Below are 23,210 nucleotides of genomic sequence, written 5' to 3' on the forward strand. Positions count from 1 at the left end.
ATGGATGAAAATTTGTAGTTGTTCCAAGTGGTCTATTTTTATTCCTTTGTCTACAATGTATAGAATGTGGAGGTTCGTTTTTATATCTGTGATTGAATGACTAGTTTGGGCTTTATGGTCTGCAAAAGTGGATTTATTTAAATTATTTAAACAGAGTGCGTCAGTTTGCTCTTTGTATTGGATCTCAAAATATCTGGTTGTTTGTCTGATGTAGTAGCAAGAACAGCAGCCACAAGTTAATTTCTATTACCCTGATTTGTGATATAGTGGGCTGGTTGTTTTAATGTTGTGAATTATTTTATTTTGTATTTTGTTGTGTGTGTGGAAACTGATTTTGACTTTGTGTAGTTTGAATAGTATTGCACAGTGATATGATACATTACCAAGGAAAGGCATGCTGACACATTTAGTTTCTTCTGATTTTGAGGAAAGGTTTGTTGATGGTGTTTGCTCAGTTTTTATTTCTGCATCTAGTTAGTCAATTACAGTTGGGTCATAAGCATTGTTGTGGGCTATTGTTCTTAAAATATTATTTCTTTGGTTTTTACAGCTGCTTCAGCATGAGTTTTTTTTTTACACAGTTGAATGACAATCTGAGAAATACTAGTTTATGGTGATTTGGGTGGCATGATGTATAATTTATAACAAAATCTGTTGTGGTGGGTTTCCTGTAAATTTTGAATTTGTGTTTGATGTTGTGATATGTTATGTTTAAGACAAGAAAATAAGTTTCCTGTTGTGTTTGGTCTTCAACTGTAAACAGTAATTTGGGATGTATATTATTTAATTTATTGGCTAAGTTCCCTATTTCAGTTGTGGTTCAGTTGTATTAAAACAACGTGTCATAATGTGAGTAACACCATCAAATTAATTTTGCAATCTTAATATTCTTCCCACATACAGTGCTCACTCTTTCTTCTTTATATTTGTCACAGATGCACGACCCCCAAAATATTCCCAACTAAATTGTATCATCTGATGATGAATCACCAGCGGTCATGAATAAATAAAAATTGAAGAAAAAATGGTGATTGGTGGCAGTAATTCCTGAAACCTTTAACAAGACAGAATGGATAAAGGGTTTATTTCGCTACCTAGCCCAGTATAAGGAACAGTGTATCAATACATAAAGTGTAAACTGAAAGTAATCAAACTACACTTGCTATTAAATTCAATAAGTAGTGCATATTAGAAAACGTTACTTATAATTATGTCAAAGTTGTAATCAATGACTAGAGTAAATCAGCTCAGGCAGCCAAAAGCAAATTTGAAGCAATATGGATCAAAAACGAAATTAGGTCTCATTGTAAACAAAAAGACTTACTCAACATAGACATCAACAGGCTGCACTTAGAGTTAAGCAGTCGCATTATGATGTTCCAAATTGCAACATTCATATAATTAGTTCAACAATCTGTAGATAAAGAAATGTTGAAACTTTCATGTAAACTAAAGAAGAAGCTGTCAAACTTCGCTGCCAAAAAATCCACCAACTCCTACTCCAACTTACATGATTAAAATTTTAATTTCTCTGAGAGGTTAGTGAACACAACAAACAATAACAGGTTCGAATCCTGCCTCGGGCATGGATGTGTGTGAAGTCCTTAGGTTAGTTAGGTTTAAGTAGTTCTAAGTTCTAGGGGACTGATGACCATAGATGTTAAGTCCCATAGTGCTCAGAGCCATTTGAACCATTTTTTTAACCATGCAGAACTAAATTTGCTAACTAAAGGGCGAAAACACAATATTTTCACTAAACTTGATGAAAACACTGAAAAAGACCAAATAACTGACGCTAAGGTAACCTGCCTATCAGCAAAGCTAAATCAAAATGAGCAGAATTATCTTGCAGATGATGATGTTGATCATCATCATCATTTAAGACTGATCATGCCTTTCAGCGTTCAGTCTGGAGCATAGCCCCTTATAAAATTCCTCCATGATCCCCTATTCAGTGCTAACATTGGTACCTCTTCTGATGTTAAACCTATTACTTCAAAATCATTCTTAACCGAATCCAGGTACCTTCTCCTTGGTCTGCCCCGACTCCTCCTACCCTCTACTGCTGAACCCATGAGTCTCTTGGGTAACCTTGCTTCTCCCATGCGTGTAACATGACCCCACCATCGAAGCCTGTTCGCCCTGACTGCTACATCTATAGTGTTCATTCCCAGTTTTTCTTTGATTTCCTCATTGTGGACACCCTCATGCCATTGTTCCCATCTACTAGTAACTGCAATCATCCTAGCTACTTTCATATCTGTAACCTCAACCTTCTTGATAAGGTAACCTGAATTCACCCAGCTGTCGCTCCCATACAACAAAGTTGGTGGAAAGATTGAACAGTGCACAGATAACTTAGTCTTTGTACTGACTTCCTTCCTGCAGAAGAGAGTAGATCGTAGCTGAGCGCTCACTGAGCAAATAAAATTATAAAGAAAAACATGAAAACAAAAAAAAAAAAACTCCACAATATTACTGGTAATGAGTCTACAGCATTAAAATGAATTAATAAAAAACTAGTTGATAATTATACTCTTGTGGTTAAGGCTGCCAAAAGTTAAATAAATCCACTTTTGCAGACCACCAAGCCCAAACTAGTCATTCAATCACAGATATAAATACCAACCTCCATATTCTACACATTGTAGACAAAGGCATAAAAATGGACCTCTTGGAACAACTAGCAATTATCATGCATAACAATGAAACACACCACACCATCATATGTGAAAAACTGATTTAGCAAATAACCCATTCTTAAAAATGTTATAGAGTCCTTAAATTTGAAAAACGAATAAATCCTGTACTCATCCACATACCCATTTCATACCTCACTCATACCACACCTAAACACCATCCTCTCTACCTCTTACACACACACACACACACAGACACACACACACACACACACACACACACACACACACACACACACACAATTTCTCGCTCTATCTATCTCTCTCTCTCTGTCTCTCTCTCTCCCTCTCCCTTCCTCCCTCCCTCCCTTACCGCTTCCCATCCCTCCCTCCCTCCTCCACCTTCCACCCTCCCCTCCCATATGTATACAGTCCTCTTAGTTGAGCAATGAGAAACATGCCAAACATAACTTCGCTACCAGAAATATTGTCCTAAGGACTTTTTTGTAGATCTTGTAAATAGCATAAGAGCAAAAATATTTACAATGTAAAGGCATAACAATAATTTTTGTAAAGAAAGTAATGCAATAAATATATATTTTATTACGAATGCCACACAAAACGGAAAATGAGCAAAGAAAATCTCAACCTCCACAAAACTCTTTGGAGACAACAACAACCACACTCTTTGGTTTGTTTACATTTTGTAAATAATGTCGTCATCGGTGGAAAAGTGCCTGTTTCACTTGATAATTAACGATACTGGAAAGCACACATTATGTTTGCAACAAGAAGAAAAACAGTGAGTAATACCACTAAGTTAATCTTTCACTCTTAATGTTTTTCCCACATACAGTGCTCACTTTTTTGTTTCTATATTTGCCACAGATGCACGACCCCCAAAATAATCCAAACTAAGGTCTATCATCTGGTTACGAATAGTCAGGCGATTCGAAATCGGTAGTGAATAAATAGAAATTAAAGAAAAAATGGCGATAGGTTGCATTATTTCCTGAAACTGTTGTATATAGTTTCTAACCCGACATTAAAATGGCTGAACATATATCACTGTACAATTAAATTTGCAATGCTTAAGTAAATTTCGAACATAAATGTCAACTGTTAGAACACAAAACCTTATATTTACATTGGAAACGAAGTGAAGAATTAAATGCGTCGCTTCTTATTTGCAGAAACAGTCACTCTTTGTAGTTTTCGATTAAAGAGCCATCTACCATGATTGAGAAATACCACAAGTAATTTGTGACCTAGAAACTGAATATGCAAAAAGAAAAGTTGGGCCTTTCTCATTTGAAGATTAAAACGTGACCACATTCACGCGGCAGGTGTGGTAATGTGCCTGCTAGTTGTAGCACTGGTAGATGTCCCTTTACTAATATCAACTATTCATCTAATGTATATTTTTTCGTACGATGCGTCGCATTCGAGATCTTTGGTTACCTCTAGTTAAAATAATCAGCCTGTAATTATCCCAGTTGCCCCATTTATGTTGATATGAACAGCCATATACCTTTTTAAATAGCATCTTCTATGGTAATCCACTTCTCCACTTCAGGACCTGTTGAAAACCGTATCAGAATGTGCCATTAACTTAAAGATTACATTCTTGAGAACTTAACAACTCTGACTCTCCTGGACTGACATGTAGTGCATATAACAGCGCTATTGTAGCTTGTTGACGTGATGAAGCTGACAATGAATGGAAAGATAATAAATGTTGTATTCTTTGTTTCTCGATCTCTTTTTTTCTGCAGATACAAATATGTATAGGTTACATACCGTCTTTTGCAACAGTAATGAATGTCTTGCTAAGAATAAGACTTTCATTACAGAAACATCACATGGCCGTTGACAGTAGAAATTATTTATTTCACAATTGCAATTTTGGCCCTTAGGACATTTTCAAGTGGTACTGCAAAAAACTTTTACTTCAGCTCGTGTCAGACTTTAAAATCGTCCGATGTTTGCAGCAGAAGTTGAATATGGCCCAAAGGTCGAAGTTTCAACGGCGAAAGTGACGTCCTTTAAAAAAATTTCATTACAGTTGCAAGAGACGGTATTCAACCTGTACTACTTGTATAAAGATATTGCATATTGGTATTTCATGGCACATCTTAAGTTCTATATTTGTGTGAGTGGAATGTGCTCTAACGAAGAGAAGGTAGAAATGCTGTTCGTAATTGGAGAATGTAAGTTAGCAGAAGGGGAACTGCAATAGTGTTTAAACTATATGTAACTTTTGTAGTACAGTTTTATCATTGAGAATTGACATCTTTTAGCTCCATTTTCACCTATAATTTCAACCGTTTTTACACTTTTTCCAATACATAATTCCACTTAAAGACCAGTATAAAAGTCGACGAATTAACATCCCTCATAGTTGCTATACTGTTGGCAGTTCTATGAAGCACAAACAATATAGTTGTAGTGGTAATAGTACTAGTAGCTTTATTCATCTGTATATCTCTTTTTACAAGGATGTAGGACATGTCAAAGTATTTACAAACTTAGATCAACTTAAAATAAGCTAATTCCTATACACATATATTTACAGACAAGTAGTTAGAGACTTACTGCTGGTATGCAATACTCTTTTTACTAATAACTTTTCAAGTAATGTAATGCCAGATTGTTCACTCATATCTCACTATCATTCACTGCACACACTATACACACATTGTTTCATAATACTTCACTCACTACACAAACATACACACTCACACACAAACACACACACACACATGAACACACACTGGTGATCTCTGGGCCAGTTTCTGGACTGCAACTTCGGATTTGCTACACTGAAAAACTGAGTCAGCAGCCCTCCATGATGGGTGAGATGTTGAGCTCAGAAAGAGGAGGAGGTGTTAGTATTGTGGTATGCAAAGCTTGGGGGTAAGTGTTTCTAGAAATGAAAAAAAAGAAAGAAAATCTTAGTGAGGGTGTTATGTGGAATGTTGGATATTTTATAATCATTATTATCATAATTTGTTTGTATAACATTTTTTATCAAACCCCTCTTTTGTTTTGGCTAAGTAATCCTTCAATGAATAAAATGTATTGCATAACAGGTACTTTTAGGAATTTCTTTGATCTCTTTTGGTAATTTGCTGTACAGTTTTATTCCTTGGTAGAAAATGCTGATTTGAGTTTAATATTTATTTCTTCTTAGTAAATGTAAGTTGAGTCTACCTCTTGTTGCATTGTCATGGACAGAGCTGTTTGCGCAGTAATTACCAATGTTATTTTTGATGTGTACTACTGACTGGTAACTGTATTCACGTGGAGCAGTTAAAATCACCAGTGTTCTGAACAGATCTTTACAATGAGCTCTAGTAGTATCTTTGGTTGCTTTTCTTATGAGTCTTTTCTGGAGTTTGAAAATTGAGTTCATATTTTGTGCATTTGATCCCCAAGAAAGAAGGCCAAAGCTAAGAACTGAGTGTACATATGAACAATATGTAACCAAATTACACTACATGTTACACACTGATGATAGGATTCTAAGGGCATAACATGCTGATGACATTCTGTTTGCAAGTACCTTTGTGTGTCCACACCACTTCAACTGAGAATCAACGTTCATTCCAAGAAATTTTTCATTCGTTATGCAGATGATAGAGGTGCCACCTACATTTAATTTAACATTGCAGTTTTTCCTCTTCAAACTGATATTCGTGGCATAAGTTTTCTTTATGTTCAATGTCACTTTATTTCTTACTGACCAATCATAAACTTCCTTGAGAGTTTCATTTGCTTTCTTGGCGAGGAGTTCTCTTGTCTTCTCAATGACTATAATATTGCTGTAATCAGCGAAGAGGATTTTTTCACCATGACTTACACTATTGGGGAAGTCATTGATGTATATCAGGAAAGTATTGGACATAATATGCTGTCTTGCAAAACCCATATATTAATGTATTTTGGTTCAGATAGGTGTTTTACTAAATGTTTAGATCTATTTGAAGTATGTGTTATTTCTACTCTTTGTACCCTATCTCTTAGGTATGATCGAATACACCCATTAGCCACCTCTCTTTTTACCAATGCTTCTAATGTATTTAATAGAATCTTGTGGTCGACTGTATCAAACGCCTTAGAAAGATTAAAAATATGCCTGTGACACACTCATCTTCATAAAGAGCAGCAAGCACAACTTTTGTGATTTCTGCTATGACTGACTCCATATTTTTGCCACTTTGGAAAGCAAACTGTGATTCGCTTAAAAGATTGTATTTAATAAGATAATTCATTAATCTCTCTTTCATAATTGCTTCTATTATTTTTGAGAATGCTGACAGCAGGGAAATGGGCCGGAAATTTTCTATGTCTTCTGCTTTGCCTTTCTTAAGCAAAGGTACAACTCATGCCTGTTGTAACTACTCTGGAAATATCCCTAACGTGAAGGAATCATTTATTATTTTTGTTAAGGGGACTTGTATAATCCCTATGCTTTGACACTTCATCTAAGCCTATTGAATTTTAATTTTTAGTTTTTTGTATTGTTTTGCTGACTTCATTCTCTGTAGTTGGAAGTAACATCATTGTACACTCCTGGAAATGGAAAAAAGAACACATTGACACCGATGTGTCAGACCCACCATACTTGCTCTGGACACTGCGAGAGGGCTGTACAAGCAATGATCACACCCACGGCACAGCGGACACACCTGGAACCACGGTGTAGGCCGTCGAATGGCGCTAGCTGCGCAGCATTTGTGCACCGCCGCCGTCAGTGTCAGCCAGTTTGCCGTGGCATACGTAGCTCCATCGCAGTCTTTAACACTGGTAGCATGCCGCGACAGCGTGGACGTGAACCGTATGTGCAGTTGACGGACTTTGAGCGAGGGCGTATAGTGGGCATGCGGGAGGCCGGGTGGACGTACCGCCGAATTGCTCAACACGTGGGGCGTGAGGTCTTCACAGTACATCGATGTTGTCGCCAGTGGTCGGCGGAAGGTGCACGTGCCCGTCGACCTGGGACCGGACCGCAGCGACGCACGGATGCACGCCAAGACCGTAGGACCCTACGCAGTGCCGTTGGGGACCGCACCACCACTTCCCAGCAAATTAGGGACACTGTTGCTCCTGGGGTATCGGCGAGGACCATTCGCAACCGCCTCCATGAAGCTGGGCTACGGTCCCGCACACCGTTAGGCCGTCTTCCGCTCACGCCCCAACATCGTGCAGCCCGCCTCCAGTGGTGTCGCGACAGGCGTGAATGGAGGGACGAATGGAGACGTGTCGTCTTCAGCGATGAGAGTCGCTTCTGCCTTGGTGCCAATGATAGTCGTATGCGTGTTTGGCGCCGTACAGGTGAGCGCCACAATCAGGACTGCATACGACCGAGGCACACAGGGCCAACACCCGGCATCATGGTGTGGGGAGCGATCTCCTACACTGGCCGTACACCACTGGTGATCGTCGAGGGGACACTGAATAGTGTACGGTACATCCAAACCGTCATCGAACCCATCGTTCTACCATTCCTAGACTGGCAAGGGAACTTGCTGTTCCAACAGGACAATGCACGTCCGCATGTATCCCGTGCCACCCAACGTGCTCTAGAAGGTGTAAGTCAACTACCCTGGCCAGCAAGATCTCCAGATCTGTCCACCATTGAGCATGTTTGGGACTGGATGAAGCGTCGTCTCACGCGGTCTGCACGTCCAGCACGAACGCTGGTCCAACTGAGGCGCCAGGTGGAAATGGCATGGCAAGCCGTTCCACAGGTCTACATCCAGCATCTCTACGATCGTCTCCATGGGAGAATAGCAGCCTGCATTGCTGCGAAAGGTGGATATAGACTGTACTAGTGCTGACATTGTGCATGCTCTGTTGCCTGTGTCTATGTGCCTGTGGTTCTGTCAGTGTGATCATGTGATGTATCTGACCCCAGGAATGTGGCAATAAAGTTTCCCCTTCCTGGGACAATGAATTCACGGTGTTCTTATTTCAATTTCCAGGAGTGTATTTAGTGCAACATTCTTTACAGGGGTTATAATTGTTTGGGGGAATTTTTGTTGTGACTTCTCTGCAATACTTGAAAAATGCTCGTTTATATAGTTTTCTAAGTGCTGTGGATCATTTACTACTTTATCCTCCTGCCTTAGCAGTATGTTATTCTGCGTTTGTTTTTCTCTCCCCATTTACTTTTTTATAACATCCTAGACTACTTTGTTTCATTCTCTGCATTATATATTATTTTGTCATTAAATAACTTTTTTGTAGCAGTCAGCACATGCCTATAGATCTTTTTGCATCTATGATAGAAATTTAAGAATTCTGTATCACTGCATATCTTATCATGGAACTGAGGTGTTTAAGTGTTTAAGAGGACTGCTTAATACCTGCTGTTAAACATCTGTTTTTGTGTGATGTTGTTACAGGCCGGCTGGTGTGACCAAGCGGTTCTAGGCGCTAGAGTCTGGAGCTGAGCGCCTGCTACGGTCGCAGGTTCGAATTCTGCCTCGGGCATGGAAGTGTGTGATGTCCTTAGGTTAGTTAGGTTTAATTAGTTCTAAGTTCTAGGGGACTGACAACCTCAGAAGTTAAGTCACATAGTGCTCAGAGCCATTTTTGTTGATATAGACATGCATACTTTTAGAAATGCCTTTTCAGAGTTCAGTTTAAACAATGTGGAGAACTTTGAGAATTTCATATTCACATTGGTTTCCTTATACTCTTCATCCCGGCTTTGATTTTCTAGTTATTTTGAAAAATCTTTTATTTTTATTTCTGACATATGTCGTTTGTAGGCTTGTAGTATATGGAATGATTCCATGCCTGACTTGTTGTTATTTGACAGAGATGGTCTGATAGTCCAAGATCTTTTAAAGCTACATCACATCTTTCCCTGTCCATATTTGTGGCCACATAGTCAATTACTGATGAAGTCGTTGTGGTAACCCTTGTTTCACTATTGACCAGTAGGGACATGCCAGAACTTTGAAGGATGTTTATGAAGGTGCTACTGGATTCATTTACGACGTTAGTGTTTATGTTTATGTCCCCACACAGAATTGTGTTGACCTTCGTACTTGAGACTTTATCTAGAACTTCTGTTAACTTATTGAAGAACGTGTCCACATCACCATTGGGAGATCTGTACATACAAAAAATGATTAATTTCTTGGTGATATCAAGCCCTGTAAATGCTGCAGCTGATATTTCAAAGTGTTTCTCTTCACTTGCGGTACTGAGGTCATGTCTTTATTAGAACTGTCTTCTTTTCTTGATATAAATGCATGTTCTTCCACTCCTTGAAGTAGTTCTGCAGTAAGAGATTGCTTTTCATACAATGATAGTACAACATATTGGATTTCTGTGTCTTTACACAAGTGCTCTGTAAGACCAACTACTGTGCAGTGCAAAGACTGGAGCTCTACTTCTCATAGTTGAATTTTATTTTATTGATTGCATATTTTGATGGAGGATTGTTAAGTGTTTGACATGTGCCATGTTATTCTTTCCAATGGTTTGTTTTTCTTTGTGACATCTGGTATATGTCATATTTGAGGTGTTAAAATCTGTCTTGTGAGTGATTGTTTCAGTATTTATTAAGGAGCTGGAGATAGTCTTTAGGCAGGGGAACCTGTTGTCTCCATTTATCCTAATAAAGACCTACTTTTTCTACCTATGACAACAGGTATTTGACTATGTGTGGCCTGTGATCCACCCCCTATACTTTCATGAATCAGCAGTACCAATCTTCCCTTCCCAGTCCTGTTTAGGCGTAGGCCATGTCTAGTGAAACCTCATCCGTTGATAGTCCCAACAGGCACCACAGAAACATGAGCAAAATTGGCTGACCTCAAAGCCATCCCTAACCCCACATTGATTCACCTCACAGCTCCACCAAGGAGTGGTCGATCATGACGCCAGAACAGCTCAACAAAGTGTACGTTGGTGCCATGAGTCAGGAAGCTATCTTGTCCAGGTCACCACCTATGCCATATGCCCCATCCCTGTCGAAACTGTTTCCCGCCCCACCCACTATCACTACATGGTCCTCGTTTGTAAAATCGTTACATAAAGACCCTAGGTCCTCTATCACATGACTTAGCCCTGCATTTGGCATGAAGGTACTGGTGGCCTGGTACGCTGCCCCTAAACTTTCCTGTAACTGAGGGCCTACACCACGCCCATGCTAACTACCTAGCAGCAGCACTTTCTTCTTCCTAACACTTTGTACCTTCCTAGGCTTCTTGGCCTCGGTTGAAGTGTGCTGCACATTTCCTGCTCCTCGTTCTACCTGAGGCTCTTCTCCACTTAACTCTGTCAGTGGTAGATACCTGTTTTTGGTGTTGATGATAAAACTGTCAGATCGCGTTCTCTTTGTGCCTATCCTCCTACCAGCTGCCTGTTCCCAACCAGCCTAATCCCCCCTATCTCCCTTGATCCTTATGAGTTCCTTTCCTTGTTTCCTGAAGGGCACAGATTTTCCTTTCCTGTTACCCAATGAAAATGTTCCTACTCCATACTCTGCAGTTCCAGGAGAGAGCCTCTTCTGTACCAACAACATTCTCCCCACTGCATCCCCCCCCCCCCCCAGTGACAATATAACCTACAAGATTGGCAACAAATCCCTCTCCTCACTACCCCATAACAGCTCCCACATATCTCAATTATGGTCAGTCTCGAAAGAATGATTGAGTTTAAAGAATGTTTTAAATTTGTAAATGATGTGAGATAGATCGGTTGCGTGTAAACAAAAAACCATACAAAGGTCTTATGTGTGGTGGTTTTTTTTCTACCGATTTTGTGATACAATGACAGGAGAATGAATTTGTTATTAATTTGCTTTTAGAGAATTTACATTATCGGGCGTGTTTGGTCATGTCTTTAAACGATTATAACTCGAAAAATTTAGGCCTAGATCGCGTCTATCTAACTAGTAAACAATACGAAATGTGTTAGTTAAATACCATTTATCAACGTTTAATTACACTTTTATTGCGATAGTAGACACTGATGAAACTAGCAGCAGTCTTTTTTAAACGAATTTTGTACTATGAAGAAAACTTGAATTGAATTGTTTTCTTTGTGTCACGCAAAATTTCGGGTTATGTCGCGATTATCGGGACTTCAGCAAAAGAACAAGTTTTTTCAAGAACAAGCTTTTCTGGGACGCTAATATTCAGTTTTGTGACAAGAACGGACACTACGGCAAGTATACAAAACAAATAATATAAAAATTTGACACTACTTCCTCTTAAATAAGTTCTTTTAGCAGACGAAGAAAATACCTGGGATCTGACTCGGCGGCCATCTTGGTCTACAGAACTGCGACAAAACTGCGGCGTTTCCATAGAAATGTATAAAAAATTCACTTTCTGTAATTGGTAGAGGCAGACGGACCCCCTGGGTCACCAAGGGTTCTTCTTTCGCCGATTATACTGTAAGTTAACTTGTTAGTTGATGAATGTGTGGCCCCCATTTTGTTTTGTTAGGGAGACGATGTTTAATATCTGTTTCTGAAAGCTAATGGGTTGTTTTGGTTGTTTCAAATTGCATGCTTCGCATCTTCATGAGATTATCGTAAACTGCTCGATGTGGACACGTTTAATGGTCATTGACCTATCGTTTGGGTAATGTCTGTTCTGGTTGACGGTACACGTTTGGCCATAATATTACAGTACCTGTGTTTCAAAATATGTTTCTGGCACAAGCGGTAGAAAAACGTTCTACAAGATTCAGTCCCTTGAGGGAATCAGCTTTTATGTCATAATCTGACATGAAACGTTAATCGAACAAAGAGAGCGTAAAAAATAAACGATTCTAGTACGTCACCGTTACGCAAAACCTCTGTTGCGTCATACGAACGGAACACAAACACAGTCAAGGCTAACAATTCACTAACGCGGCAATACAATTTCCGTACGCGACAGCGGCGTGAGCTCTGGACGCTAACGAATACCGACGGCTACCGGATCTCATTACTCATTAACCTTTGACAAAGTTGTCGCGCGACAGTGGCAAAATGTTAGGTAAATGCAAACGCAAAGGTTAGCAGCCAAACAAGTTGGATTACATGTGTAATGCGATTAACGCCAACCTAACGTACGGCACCAAAGTTAAATTGTTCGGCCGCCGGGGGCAAGTACTTATTGCAGTCGATGCCACATTGGTCGACTTGCGCGTCGGAGATGGGGATGAATTGATGATGAGGACAACACAATACCCTGTCCCTGAGCGGCGAATATATCCTGCCTCACCCGCGAGTCGAACCCAGGCGCCTTGGCATGGTATTCCTCCGTGCTGACTACTCAGCTAACGGGGGTGGACTGCAGAATATCTCTCTCGGTATACTTTTAACTCTTCATGGTATACGATATTTGCTTGGAATTACTCCGGAAAGAAGGAAGATTAAAGCCTAGTCGTTATAGACACAGCACAAGTTCGACTTACGAAAGGGTGGGGAATGAAAATGACGGTGCTTTTTTCAAAGGAACTTCCCCGAAAATTGCATGAAGAGATGTAGGAAAATCACGTAAAACCTAATTCTGTATGGTCGGACCGGGTTGTGAACCGATGTCGTCCCAAAAGAGAACCCAACATGCTAACCGCTGCGAGACATTGTTCGCTGATTTAGTCCGAAAGTCTTGCTTAGTATTTGTCAGTTGTTATACGCTCTGCTATACAGAATCATTTTTGTACCCCTGTAAGGACTACAAGTTTTCCGATCGATAAGATCGACTTGTCCTTTGGAGCGAATGGCTTTAAGAAGTGGCTTAGATACTGTTTCGTACTGGTCGTGAAGCGATAAACCCGCATCTATATCTCAGTAACAAAATGATGCTCAACATTACTTCACAGTTTTATGGTCATCTGACAAACCCAGTCGGCCGGTGTGGCCGAGCGGTTCTAGGCGCTTCAGTCTGGAACTGCGCGACCGCTACGGTTGCAGGTTCGAATCCTGCCTTGGACATTGATGTGTGTGATGTCCTTAGGTTGGTTAGGTTTAAGTAGTTCTGAGTTCTAGGGGACTGATGACCACAAATGTTAAGTTCCATAGTGCTCAGAGCCATTTGAACCATTTGACAAATCCATTGTATGCAGAAAGCTAACCACAAATTTGTACTGTACATTTCTTGTGAAATCCAAGTTATTGGCCAAGATCGCTACTTTGACAATACAGTCCAAAGGATACAGTCCAGATGCTGATACAGTCCAATATCAAAATATAGTAATGAATAACCCTGATAAGCACAATTTATATAATAATAGAAACGTACCACAAGAAAGTAGGAGCATTACAATGACATGCCAGATTTCACTGTTCTTGGTATAATGCTACGTTGGCTGCAACATAGTAATTGGATTAGGAGTATAACGAAAGCCTGTGCTGCAGATGGTGGTCTACACTATATGACCTCAGTTTCGACTAATGCAACTGGGTCAGGCTTTTCTTTAACACTGGAAACTAACAGATGGAATTTAAAATTAAAATTTGACGCATCAAGTAATGATAACGACTAGGTTTCACAAACTGCGAATAAAGGAGACACAGCATACTGTAAAGTGTCATGGATGGCTACCTACGCCATCAGATAAAAATTGGAAACATTCTGCGACGTAACGATGACATAATGTACTACATACACTAGCAAGTGTACGCAATACAATATGTAATAGAATTAGCTTAGGGGGAAAGCTACACAGTCGAAATTTGCGGAGTTATGAAACAGGACTTTGCGTTATTGGCCTGTTTCGCTGCAAGCGAAGGATGACAAATAACAATAATGTAGTAGGAAACAGTAAAACAAGACCATACAAATGGAGGATTTAAATATAAAATTCAATTCACGTATAAAACATTTCAAAAAAGTTTTACCCATACAAAACTATGGGTAAAGTAAACCGTTTTTTACAAAATTTTCAGTTTTACATCAACTTGCCATGAACGTATGATTAAAACGGCAGTTGGTCTGTAATCATTGGACACAACGTCTGAGAATACGTAGAAGAACTACTTATGACGGAACTTAGCATAAATTACACTTATTGGCTGACTGTGTCATATAACTGCAGTGTTACCTTTCTTCAGACATCCAGAATCAGTCAGCATGAACAGAAAAATTATGCAGCGTAAGATTGTTTTATTCATATTGAGGCGTAACTTTCATCACAATATTTCGTTCCTGTAACATGCTGACAACTCAAACGAACTCGGAGTGACACCCCTTAACTCAACAGGTTATGGTATGTTACAGTGGTTGTAGAAAGTACCACATAACAGTACTCTTTGTTAGTACCAATTAACAAGTGAAAATGTTAACTTTTTTCTACGCTTGTCTGCCTCTGTCCTCATTATACTACATGGTTTCCGTGTTGAATGCCAAAGAGTTGTGGCACTGATAGTTAGGTAAGCCAATCCACCGCAGCAAGCTCGTACCACATCGGATGGAAAAAAAAATGGTTTTTAATTTTCTTCAGACCAAAAGCCACATAAAAGGCAACACTGAAATCGGTTATTAATCATCCTAACACCAAAATCCTTATAAAAATCATGGAAATCGGCTTTCAACTGCACTGGGCCAAAAACCGCATTAAACCCAGCGATAAAATCTTTTTTAAGCGTCGCAGGACTGGCGCAAGGCATGTACGAAATGGTAGAATTGTCACACATGTCCCGACAGCCTTGCCGGGCGTATAACATAATCTAAATCCCTGTTACTGCTGGCTGCGGTCTTATCTAAAGATGCTGTGTTCAGTGCACAGATTACAAATGTAGCTGAACTGAAGGGTCGCATTGCAGAACAAGTTTGAACGTGACCCCTAAGTCACTACTATCTCTTGTGGAATATGCTGTACCGCAATTTCAGCTTATGGCTAAACAAGGTGGGCGGCATTTTGTACATGTGTTGTGCCAGTACCACAACAATTAAAACCTGATTTTATTGTTGTTTCTTATGCGTCTTTTGCCCTCAGGACGATTACAAACGGTGTTTATTGTTGCCTGTTATGTGGTTTTTGGGCTCAAGATATTGAAAACAGGTTTCTTTCATCAGATGTGGTACGACCTTGGTGTGGTGGATTGATTACCTAACTACCATTGCCACCACTGTTGAATGCCAGACTTGCTCAGTACAGTTGGTTTATTGTGCACCTCACACCATATATGTAGTATTCTGATTTATTTATAATGGTAGCAGTTCCCATTTACTGTATGACTCCTTGCCCGCATCTCGTGGTCGTGCGGTAGCCTTCTCGCTTCCCACGCCTGGGTTCCCGGGCTCGATTCCCGGCGGGGCCAGGGATTTTCTCTGCCTCGTGATGGCTGGGTGTTGTGTGCTGTTCTTAGGTTAGTTAGGTTTAAGTAGTTCTAAGTTCTAGGGGACTGATGACCATAGATGTTAAGTCCCATAGTGCTCAGAGCAATTTTTTTGTATGACTCCTACAGCACTATTTACCCGGAAAAATTTTCTCTTTCCCTAACGTTTCCCACTTCTTAGATAATGTGCGGTTCAAATTTTACGTCATTATGAGCTGCGTTTCATTTTTTTCCAGCGTTTTGGAACCGTAACTTTAGTTACAATTAATGTCTCTGCCTCCCTCTCTCTCTCTCTCCCTCCTCCCTCTTCTCTCTCTCTCTCTCTCTCTCCCTCTCTCTCACTCTCTCTCTCCCTCTCTCTCTCTTTCTCTCTCTCTCTTAACTGACACAAATTGTGCCTGACTGGCCACTTGAATCTGTACGTACGTTCGCTTGGTTGTATGACTTCAAAACTAATTACAGTAATTCGGAAACAGGGTGGCTTATCGAATTTTTCTGTTAACAATTATTTCTCAGCACGTCACTTTCAACTCCCTCTTCGTGGTGCACACTGTAGCTGATATGAGGGCTCCTTCATCAGTCCCGCTCCCCTCCCCTCTGTCTCTGTATCTCTCTCTCTCTCTCTCTCTCTCTCTCTCCCCCTCTAGACTGTGTCCGCCCTCACATAAGTTACTGTGTGTACTGTGAAGATAGAGTTGAAAGCAATTAAAAACCGATTTTCTTGTTGTTTTAATCACCCAGTACACACAGCAAGTACATGCTAGCAACCATATACCCCTAGATAGCCGCCGTTCGTTATTCCTTACATATTGTCATTAGAATACCATTCATTTATACCTATTATCAAAACAGTTTATAACATCGCAGTAAATAGGTACTAATTGGCTGAAATAGCTCAGGAACTTCTGACGAGTCGTATGTGCGAAGTAGGAATGCAGTGATTGTTGGTTACGGACTAATGTATAATGTAGCATCATTCAGCTTTAACCTGGCGTCAGTGAGGTCGGGTATGCCATACCCAAAGTGTTTTGAAGCGCTGATTATAGAATGTCATTGTCGCCACACAAATCTTGATGTCACAGTAGCTGGAGGTAAGGGAGCGAGGTGGGCAAGATGCAGTGTTGAGTCAACTGTTGCGCCAGCAACAGACGGAGATACGCGGGTGGCTAGGTACGACACACCCGACCTCGTTTGGTCGGTGTTAACATTCCTGAACTGTCTGCAAGTTCATGAGATATAATATTATTACTAAAAGTATTTAGATTTTATATTTCTCAAGATGTCTTCCGAAGAAAATGAACGTTGGCTACAAGAACTACTAGAACAAGATTTGGAAAACTGTTCAAATGCTAATTCCTGTGACCCCGAGCGCGAAGAAGAGATTGTCAAAGTTTTTCAAAGAAGTGAAGAAAGTGATTCGGTGTAAGAGGGTATTTTGCATGATTCGAAGAGCCAAAATCTGGGTTAGCGTTTCCTAGCCAGTCACCTGAGGTACGTGGGATTCTTTATACATCCAAAGATGGCACAAAATGGATGAAGAATTGTCTACATCTACATGTACATCTACATGGATACTCTGCAAATCACATTTAAGTGCCTGGCAGAGGGTTCATCGAACCACCTTCACAATTCTCTATTATTCCAATCTCGCACAGCGCGCGGGCAGAACGAACATCTGTATCTTTCCGTACGAGCTCTGATGTCCCTTATTTTATCGTGGTAATCGCTTCTCCCTATGTAGGTCGGTATCAACTAAACATTTTCTCATTCTGAGGAGAAGGTTGGTATTCGAATTTCGTGAGAAGTTTCCGTCGCAACGAAAAAAAATTTTATTTTAATGATGTCCAGCCCAAATCCTATATCATTTCTGTGACACTCTCTCCCATATTTCACGATAATACAAAACGTGCTGCCCTTCTTTGAGCATTTTCGATGTTCTCCGTCATCCCTGTCTGGAAAGATACCACAATGCACAGCTGAATTCTGAAAGAGGACGGTGAAGCATAGTTTAGGCAGTCTACTTCGTAGATATGTTACATTTTCTAAGAGATCTGCCAATAAAACGCAGTCTTTGTTTAGCCTTCCCCACAACATTTTCTATGTGTTCCTTCCAATTCAAGTCGTTCGTAATTGTAATACCTAGATATTTAGTTGAATTTACGAGTTTGAGATTAAACTGATTTATCGTGTAACCGAAGTTTAACGAATTCCTTTTAGCACTCATGTGAATGGCCTCAAACTTTTCGTTATATAGGTTCAACTGCCAATTTTTGCAACATTCAGATATCTTTTATAAATGGTTTTGCAATTTGCTTTGATCTTCCGATGACTTTATTAGTCGATAAACGACACCGTCATTTGCAAACAACTTAGACAGCTGCTCAGATTGTCTCCCAAATCTATTATATAGATAAGGAACTGCAAAGGGCCTGTAACACCACGTTGGGGACCGCCAGGAATCACTCCCATTTTATTCGATGACTTTTCGTCAGTTACTACGAACTGTGACCTCTCTGACAGGAAATCACTAAACCAGTCACATATCTGAGACGATTTTCCACAAGCACGCAATTTCACTATACGCCGCTTGTATGGTATAGTGTCAAAAGCCTTCCGGGAATCCAGAAATACGGAATCGATCTGAAATCGCTTGTCAATAGCACTCAACACTTCAAATGAATAAAGACCTAGTTGTGTTCCACAGGCGGTGGCGTTCTCGCTTCCCACGCTCGGGTTCCCGGGTTCGATTCCCGGCGGGGTCAGGGATTTTCTCTGCCTCGTGATGACAGGGTGTTGTGTGATGTCCTTAGTTTAGTTAGGTTTAAGTAGTTCTAAGTTCTTGGGGACTGATGACCATAGATGTCCCATAGTGCTCAGAGCCATTTGAACCATTTTGTGTTCCACAGGAACTATGTTTTCTAAACCCATGTTGACTGTGTGTCAACAGACAGATTTCTTCGAGGTAATCCATAATTTTTGAAAAAAGATATACACTACTGGCTTAAAATTGATACACCACGAAGATGACGTGCTACAGACGAGAAATTTACCCGACAGGATTAAGATGCTGTGAAATGCAAATGATTAGCTTTTCAGAGCATTCACACAAGGTTGGCGCCGGTGGCGACACCTACAACGTGCTGACATGAGAAAAGTTTTCAACCGATTTCTCATACACAAACAGCAGTTGACCGGCGTGCCTGGTGAAACGTTGTTGTGATGCCTCGTGTAAGGAGGAGAAATGCGAACCATCACCTTTCCGACTTCGACAAAGGTCGGATTGTAGCCAAACGCGATTGCGGTTTATCGTATCGCGACATTGTTGCTCGCGTTGGTCGAGATCCAATGACTGTTAGTAGCATATGGAATCGGTGTGTTCAGGAGGGTAATACGGATCGCCGTGCTGGATCCCAACGGCCTCGTTTAACTAGCAGTCGAGATGACAGGCATTGTATCCGCATGGCTGTAACGGATTGTGCAGCCACGTCTCGATCCCTGAGTCAACAGATGGCGACGTTTGCAGGACAACAACCATCTGCACGAACAGTTCGACGACTTTTGCAGCAGCACCGACTATCAGCTTGGAGACCATGGCTGCGGTTACCCTTGACACTGCATCGCAGACAGGAAAGCTTGTGATGGTGTACTCAACGACGAAACTGGGTGCACGAATGGCAAAACGTCATTTTTTTCGGATGAATCCCGGCTATGTTTACAGCATCATGATGGTCATATCCGTGTTTGGTGACATCGTGGAGAACGCACATTGGAAGCGTGTATTCGTCATCGCCATACTGGCGTATCACCCGGCGTGATGGTATGGGGTGCCATTGGTTACATGTCTCGGTCACCTCTTGTTCGCACTGACGGCACTTTGAACAGTGGACGTTACATTTCAGATATGTTAAGACCCGTGGCTCTACCATTGATTCGATCCCTGCGAAACCCTACATTTCAGCAGGATAATGCACGATCGCATTTTGCAGGTCCTGTACGGGCCTTTCTGGATACAGAAAATGTTCGACTGCTGCCCTGGCCAGTACATTCTCTAGATCTCTCACGAATTGAAAACGTCTGGTCAATGGTGGCCGAGCAACTAGCTCGTCACAATACGCCAGTCACTACTCTTGATCAAGTGTGGTATCGTGTTGAAGCAGCATGGGCAGCTGTACCTGTACACACCATCCAAGCTCTGTTTGAGTCAATGCCCAGGCGTATCAAGGCCGTTATTACGGCCAGAGGTGGTTGGTCTGGGTACTGATTTCTCAGGGTCTATGCACCCAAATTGCGTGAAAATGTAATCACATGTCAATACTAGTATAATTTATCTGTTGAAACGTCCCCTTTGAACAATTTATACATGACTGTGCTTAAACTGACACAATATTTTTAGCGCAACGCAATCTGACTTTCAAAAATCCCTGCAAAAGAATGGCCCTGACTAACATTAACCTATATCTTTCACAAATCACTTACCTCACAAAAATCTTCGTTACTCGAACTACTGCAATTCAGCGAGCGCCACTACTGCCAGCTAAGTAAAAGATTCAAACTACTGAAGGCACTAACTACTGATAGGCATAGTTAGCAAATGAAAGATTTTAATAGAGAACAAACAATGTATTTACCTTAATAGTCATCAAAAGTCATAATATATACAGCAGCTCATGACATCCATTTTTACAAATTTCAAAATTCCGCCATCTCTCTCCCCACATCCACCACTGCTGGCGGCTCACCTCCAACTGCGCAATGCTACAATGGCGAGTATTACAACAATGCGTAGCATCCACAGACTGCACACAGCACAGCCAGTGATTTTCATACAGAGCGTTACGTAATGTCGCCAATAAGAAAACATAAACAGCCTACTTACATAGCCCCCATGCTCCCCACAAAAAATTTTACAAATTGTTTTGGGCAGTGGCGAATAATGATTTAAAAAAAATTTTCATAATTACAATAACAAAGATATCAAATGCACACACTTATTTATACAATGTTGGTCAAAAGGTAAAATTTTCTCACAGTCCATAAAGACAGTCCAGATTGTTCATCACAGTAAAATTTCAGTGTTTTTTTTTTTTTCAAAGTCTGAGCAGTAAAAGACAATGCACACGGAAGTAGTGGATTTCCATGCAGTCTTGAAGAAGTAATGTTGTCTTTCCAACTGAAAGACAGTGCTGACTCTTGACATGCTGACAGGTAATGTGCCACAACAGAGCAAACCCACAGCAGAGTCATTCGACGTTTTGAAGGGGATTGGTAGGTAGGTCATCACAGAGTAGACCCACTGTAGTCCTGGTAGAGGTTACGGTATTGGTGGGCCACCAGAGGTGCAGACCCACTGCAGTCCTTGTAGAGATGGCCAGCAGCCATCTGTTGTGACTGTGCAGGTGCACAATCACCATTGAAGAGTCTTGCAGTTAATATAGCAAGTCCATAATCACCACTTGTGCACTCACAAAGGTTTTGGAATTGTCCTTAGAACCAGCAATGCTGTTATCCAGTCCCTTGCTGAATTATTAACACACGTGCAAACACTAACAGTCCCTACTTCTCACATATTGTCCATATACTATGACCAACAGAAACGTGTGCAGTGAAATGTAACTTACAAGTTACTAATATGATGAACTGGTGTCAATTACAATTTTATAACATGAGAATACAATTACAAAGGTACAAAATACATCATTAAAGAACATAACAATACAGATAACGTTTGTAGTAATAGGGGCTTTACAAAAGAATAGAAATAAACATATACATCAGTGTTACAGGAATTATGACATAAGTACATACATAAAAGATCAGAATAACTTTTGAAACATGAACTTCACACATGAGCATTAAAACAAAACAGAATAAATAATGTCTAAGCATATTTACAAGGTAAATAACATATTATTAATGCCAATTATATTTGAGGAGAACAGAATTCCTCATCATAGTGAATGTAGCTTAATATTAAAAGAAGAAAATATTCTATGAAACTACACAGAGACAGGAAGAAAACAAATACACAAGGGTACACAAACACATAGTGGGATAACACAAAAGGAAAGGACAGGGTTCGTTTTCAGTGTAACATTTGGTACTGCAGTCCAACCCAAAACTTCATTCCATAGATCTTTCGTCTTATTTCAACCTTTGCGTCCACCAAAAAAATTCTATCCAAACCTGCTTTCTGTATTTATTTCACATATTTCTTACCTCATCATTTATTTCCAAGAAAATCCTACCTAAACCTGTTTTCTGTACTTTTTTTCGTATAACTTCTCAATGCATTTCTTCCAATCCATCATAGTTAGTTTCTTTTATAGTCTACCCAAGAACTCTTGAAATTCGGCTGAATTGCTACGAGGGTCACACAAATATGCATCCAGGCTAGTAGACGTGGTTGCTATACCACTAAAAGATGGATTGTTGCCTGATACTTCCAGGTTCAACAAATTCCGAGCCAGTTCATTCTCCTGTGAAATGTGTCTGTTGTAGGAGTCATTTACTGACATCCATTCAGAAATCTCTACAAAGGAATGGCCCTGACTAACATTAACCTACACCTTTCACAAATCACTTACCTCACAAAAAACTTCGTTACTCGAACTATTGCAATACAGCGAGCGCCACTACTGCCAGCTAAATAAAAGATTCAGACTACTGAAGGCACTAACTACTGATAGGCATAGTTAGCAAATGAAAGATTTTAATAGAGAACAAACAATGTATTTACCTTAATAGTCATCAAAAGTCATAATACATACAGCAGCTCATGACATCCATTTTTACAAATTTCAAAATTCCGCCATCTCTCTCCCCACATCCACCACTGCTGGCGGCTCACCTCCAACTGCGCAACGCTACGCGCTGTTCACATCCAGCTGCCCAATGCTACAATGGCGAGTATTACAACAATGCCTAGCAGCCACAGACTGCAAACAGCACAGCCAGTGATTTTCATACAGAGCGCTACGTAACGTCGCCAATAAGAAAACATAAACAGCCTACTTACACTGTCCAATGAACACCCGTATATCATCTGCATTTTTTCTTGGTGTAGCAATTTTAATGGCCAGTAGTGTATGTTCCAGAATCCTGCTGCATATCGACGTTAACGATATGGGCCTGTAATTTAGTGAATTACTCCTACTACCTTTCTTGAACATTAGTGTGACCTGTGCTACTTTGCAGTCTTTGGGTACGCATCTTTCGTCGAGCGAACGGTTTTATACGATTATTGTTTATGGAGCTAATGCATCTGCATACTCCGA

This window comes from Schistocerca cancellata, chromosome 3 (assembly GCF_023864275.1).
Source record: "Schistocerca cancellata isolate TAMUIC-IGC-003103 chromosome 3, iqSchCanc2.1, whole genome shotgun sequence".
NCBI lineage: Eukaryota > Metazoa > Arthropoda > Insecta > Orthoptera > Acrididae > Schistocerca > Schistocerca cancellata.